The sequence below is a fragment of the Thamnophis elegans genome, chromosome 5, assembly GCF_009769535.1.
Source record: "Thamnophis elegans isolate rThaEle1 chromosome 5, rThaEle1.pri, whole genome shotgun sequence".
NCBI lineage: Eukaryota > Metazoa > Chordata > Lepidosauria > Squamata > Colubridae > Thamnophis > Thamnophis elegans.
The window spans coordinates 57,565,021-57,571,266 of record NC_045545.1 but is presented as its reverse complement, the minus strand read 5'-3'; positions in this window follow the sequence as shown (position 1 = coordinate 57,571,266).

Genomic DNA, 6,246 nt, shown 5'->3' with positions numbered 1-6,246 from the left:
GACATTGAATATAGAGCATCAAATCACCCAATAAGGAAGGCATTTCTCTTTCCCTGACCTCTGACTTGGTTATCTAATCTCCTCCTCTCTCATCTTTAGTGGTGCACCATAGCAACAGAAACAGAAAAACACTTTACAAGAATAGGAGACCTAAAATGAACAATAATTATCTACTTCTGAGCTGGGCCACAATCAAACTTAGACACAGTCTAGTCATATAATTTTTATCAAATTAAATAGAAAACATGCATATTCAAGAGAAAACTATCAGTACTTTTTAAATAGATACACATAATTCCACTCCTTCATTTTTGACTTTTATAAGAATCCATTAAGGGATAACTTGGTCCTTCCTTATTGAAGAAGGACTGAGTCAACTGAAACACAATTGCCAGGCACAAACTACAGAAACTTTATCCAAATAAGGATGGATAAAGTATATTTGCTACTTTATCATTACAAGGTAATTCTTAATATTGGCTCTTACCTATGCTCAGTCAGATTCTTTCTCCAGCAATGCTTAGGTATCTCTTACTTCATTTCATCTCTTAGAGTTCCTCTGAAAATCCACGGACATAAAGATTCTTTACAGGTGTGATCTGATCCAAAGCCATCATTGTTCATTCCAAGTAGCAACCCTAGCACTGCTTGAATATTTACCTTCTGGAACGTGACCAGGTCTGTCAGATTCATGGGCAAGCTGATTGAAAGCAGGGGATTGATGACATCCTCAACTTCAGATCAGACTGCCATTGGCCTGACATAAAAACCAAATCTAATGGTTTTAGTCCAGTTGGTCCAATTATTGGTTTGCTAAATGATGTCAAGAAATCAATAACTTGGAAAAGATCAAGGATTAGCATGAGAGCAATGAACACCTGTGTGATTGTTGACTTTGTGCTTGGAAAAGGCAGACTGAAGTTCTCCAGCATTATAAGGCAAGATAACTCCATTGCTAATTTAGCCACAGAATTAAGCTGTTGAGATAGGAAACAGCTGTGAGGAAAATGCTACTGCACAAGCAGTAGTTCCATCTGATTCCTCTGACATTATGAATTATGTTCAAGTGTAGTCAATGAAGTTTACTGACAAGAATTTGTCAATATAATTTTGAAGATTTATAATTATTGTAGGGATCTATTCTTCTGTGGGATGGTCCAAATGTGGAATTATCAGTAGCTACTATATATGCATAATTTGTCTGCCTATGTCAGCAAGTGTTAAAATTGAATATTAGCTACATGTATCATTTATAGCAGTTATGGCTATTGACCTTTCCTGCAGGGACACAATGGCTCAGTGGCTAAGACGCTGAGCTTGCCGATCAGAAAGGTAAGCATTCGGCAGTTCGGATCCCTAGCACCTCGTAATGGAGTAAACTCCCGTTACTTGTCCCAGCTTCTGCCAACCTAGAAGTTTGAAAGCACATAAAAATGCAAGTAGAAAAATAGGGACCACCTTTGGTGGAAGGGTAACAGCATTCCATGCACCTTTGGTGTTAGTCATGCTGGCCACATGACCATGGAGATGTCTTCAGATAGCACTGGCTCTTTGGCTTTGAAACGGAGATGAGTACCACCTCCTAGAGTTGGGAACCACTAGCACATATGTGGAGGGGAACCTTTACATTTACCTATTAATTTCTCCATCTATTTCTTAAACTTGTATGGAAATTAACTCTAGAAAATGGTCAGTAATATTTTTTTAATTTTATCCCCATTTCCTGAAATTAAATTGACTGTCTTCTAGTGTTACATTTTTTTTCTGTTAGGATCAGGTTACAGTAAATCAGTGTGGTTTTGATTTTCAAGTACATGAACTTCAAGTCCAATTGCTGTTTTGCTAAATGAATAAATACAAGTATAGTGATCTATTTCAATTTATTTAAAACAATTTTAAAAGCAGGTCTATATTTGGAGTAATTTATTTCATTTTATGGTTATGCCTTTTTCCTTTAAGATATCAAATAGAATTGGTGGAGATTGAATTATTTTCTTTCATATCAGGTTGTATAGAGACATGTAATCAAGTCCAAAGGCTAACCAAATGGACATGTCTAGACATAAGCTTTGAACAGTGGCTCAGAATTATGCAAACACTTACAACCTGGAATGACTCCATTTTCAGTTCCTTCATTTGCATTCTGCCAGATTTCAGAGTTAAGGAAAGAAAGTGTAAAATGGACAAAAAATAGTGTTGTTTTCTCCTCCACTCTTTTGTTATAAAATGAGAGAACATTTAGAACTCTTAACATAACTAAAAATCCATCATTGAAATTAATGAAATGTCATTTTGAAAAGCAGCTTTAGAAATGGTCCTTTATTATATGTTTTCCCACTTCTTAAGAAAGCCCATATGTAATTGTCAAATAAGGAACACCTAGAGCTGCAGCTCACAGTAATGTCAAAAATCCATAGATTAATAATGTCTCTGCAGTGCTCCAAAACATAGTTCTGCATGCAATGGAGCTGAATTCACAGCAGTAAGCAAGCTCCTTGCAAGCTGCTATACACAGAAGTACAGAAAAAAGAAACATTTGCATTTCAGAAAACAAAAGTTTATTAAAGCAAAATCCCAAGCTTTTCTACTGTAAGACATGGAATCTAATTTTAAGGATAGAGGTATCATTGTGAACTGGAGTGGGAGGAAATAGTGTAGTTCCTGCCATCAAACTTTTTTTTGCAGCTACAAAAGCTACTGAACTTCACTGGGTGGAGGCAGAAGTATGCTTGTCAAATTACTGTATATACTTAAAAGGCCAGAATTAAATGTTTTGAGTTGCTAAATAATGAAGATCAGCCTTATTGTTGTCTTAGTTCCAGGATGTAGAAAGCCTCAAGAAAGAAAGTAGGCTTGCATTATATGTTCATATGGTCTTTCTAAGATGAACATGCATTTTCTGATCCTCTATATAGTAGAATCTTTGGGATTCAAGTTTACAATTAAACCCACTTTATAAGTTAGATAAAATACTCATTATTTTATCTTGTATTGCAAAAAAGAGTGTGCAGTATATGCCACAGTGTTATATGATTGGAGTGTATATTAGATCTGATATGTACTACAACCTCCCTTTTTCAACTTATATGGCAAATTAACTGTATGAAATGGCCAGGAAAAATTATATTTATTTTATCCCTATTTTGAATGTCAAAATCTGAGGGTGCTGAAAGTAAAATTGTGACTGTGAAACAGTGAAACATGACTCAAGATGGGTAGGCAAGATCTGCATTCAGAGGGGTTCCAATTTTAATTAAATTATAGCAGATATATCTATTGTGCAGTAGATATCACACTGTCAACAAACAAAAAAAAAAACCAGTCTAGATGACATTGTAGACTGTTGGATGAGGCTGAACCCACTCTAACATGATGTTCACTGATTGTGGGTTAATAACTGTCTCGCACATAAATATATCCAATAGATCTGTTATGAGGTTAGAGTAAGGGAGAAGACCTTTTCAGAACAGAAATAGGGATCATAACATGAGGAAATAAATAAAATTAAGTTAATTACCAATTCCTGTAGCCCATCTCATCACATTAGCACTATATACCCTGCAAGCTCTGATTTGATATCCCCACACACCTTCTGCGGGCTTTATAGATTAATTGAATTATTTTGTTTTCCTCTTTTATTTTCTTCCTTTTAACATGAATATGTTTTGTAAGTATTGGCTTTTTATGATTCTTTTAACCACACAGTTATTTTGGTTGTGATCCATTTTGAAAGATGACTGCACAGAAGGCAGTATAAAAATATATAAGCTAAAGAATAAATTTGCATGCATTTAATGAGTTTTCAAATACTGACCCTGCTGAGTATTGCAGCTAGTGCTATGCTGAAAATGTCATCTGCAGTTCTAAAACAGGTTCTCATTCTCATAGCAAACAAAGCACTTTTTTTTTCTCAAAAGGAGAGTGTTGGAAAAATTCTGCATACTTGCATTGACCATGATTAGAATATAGTCAATCTGTTTGAAAATTTCATTTTTCACTGTTATAGTTTCACTATTATAGTTGTCCCCAGCTTGTTTGTATTCCCAATCTTAAATTAAATCCAGAGGAATGCATCACAAAAGAACTTCTCCTATTTTAAAAAAGAGGCAACACAGTTCTAGGCTGCATAAACAGAGGGATAGAATCAAGATCATGTGAAGTGTTAATTTCAATTTATAATGCCTTGGTAAGGCCACACTTGGATACTGCATCCAGTTTTGGTCGCCACAATGTAGAAAAGATGTGCAGACTCTAGAAAGAGTGCAGAGAAGAGCAACAAAGATGATTAGGGGACTGGAGGCTAAACATATGAAGAAAGGTTGCAGGAGCTGGGTATGTCTAGTTTAATGAAAAGAAGGACTAGGAGTGACATGATAACAGTGTTCCAATATCTCAAGGGCTGCCACAAAGAAGAGGGAGTTAGGCTATTCTCCAAAGCACTTGAGGGCAGGACAAGAAGCAATGGGTGGAAACTAATCCAGGAGAGAAACAACTTAGAACTAAGGAGAAATTTCCTGACAGAACAATTAATCAGTCAAACAACTTGTCTCCAGAAGTTGGGAATGCTCCAACACTGGAAGTATTTAATAAGAGATTGGATAACATTTGTCTGAAATGGTATAGGGTTTCCTACCTAGGCAGGGGGTTGGACTAGAAGACCTCTTCCTTCCAATTCTATTATTCTGCTCTGTTATATTTTTTCCCCTCTCCTCTCAGATGAGAACACTGGGCAATCAGCAAGGCTGCACAGCTATGACCAAATTTGTATAGAAAAATCTCAAAGCCACCACCTCTGCTATTTTGCAGTAATAATTTAAACTCAAATACAAAGGAAATTTTAAGAAAAAATTAAAATCCCTTTAGTGGGTGGAAGAGTAAAAAAAAAAGAAAAAGAAAAAAGAAGAAGCATCCTTTTCAGATGAGAAAGGAAACTAAAAGTCAGATATCAGTGTATAATGATATCACTGTCAAAAGTCCCCAGAAATTAAAGAAGAGGTTACAGTTTTATTTTCTCTGTCACATTTTTTATATTACAAAGTAAAGTAGTATAATGTTTTGGCTTTGATTTTTTTTTAATAAGGTGCTTTGGACTTTCTAAGGCATAAATGTAGCACCTATTTAAAAATTTTTTAAAAAAAGATCTATTTTCTTGGCCTCATGTAGCAACTGTAACCTGCAGCTGCTGCTTGATCCTAGGGGGGAAATGCAGCTGTTTCTAGCATTGCAGATAGGTACATATATCTTTTATTATGACATATATTTCCCTCCACCAGATCCTGTTGGTATCACCATTAGGGAAAAATGCTGGGATACATAGTTAAACACCATCAGAAAGTCAACATTTTTCAACTCTGCTCAGGATAAAGTAAGAATTGGTAACTGTTGATTTCAGCAGAGAGTATCCTAGACTTTCAAGCCTGAAGGTCTTTTATTAATTATTGTCGAAGATTTATTTATTTATTTCCTGAGAAAATATAAAAAATGCAATCCAATTTTACTGAAAACAAAGAAATATAGTAATTTGGCCCACCCGAAATTAAGAATAAATGAGTATAACTCATTTATTGCAGATGGCGGACAAGTGTACACAGCTAGTTTTCTACAGTACATGAGTCCACTGTATTAGAGTCCTCAAGCAATCACTGTTGCTTCTAATGCCTTTGTACAAATCAGTCTGTGGACTCACTCCATAGTGGCCAGCTGTGTTTTGTCTGGAATTGTGTATAGTGATTTGTGAAAAATACTTTGAAAATGAGAAATTGGCTTGTACAAGCTGGTGCTTGTCTTGAACCTTCACCCAAATGTTGAAACACAGCTTGGTTGTGTTTGGTACTTCTGTTCTTGAATACTAATATTTGACTGTTAAGCTCTCATTAAAAACAAGCTTATTTCTTATTGGACTGACGTCCAGCACAGAAAGGCAAAATGGATTTTCTTCTCAGGTATGTTCAGATATAGTGGCTAAAGTTGATGTGGTAAAACAAATAACATTTCACAGGCACGCTCAGAGTTGACTTATCAAATATCCATTGTTTTCCATGGAATTATATCCATATTGCTTATAATTTAATTACTCCAGTTCTTCTTTTGTTGAATCGGTCATGGGAAGAGTAGCCAATGACTACCACAGGTACAAATTATAGCAGGTACAAAACTGCTGTAAATGCTGCAAACATTATGCTGCCATTGTTTTGCTTCTCATGCTAAGTAGAAAAAAGAAAAATGAAGAGAAACTAACAAAGTAGG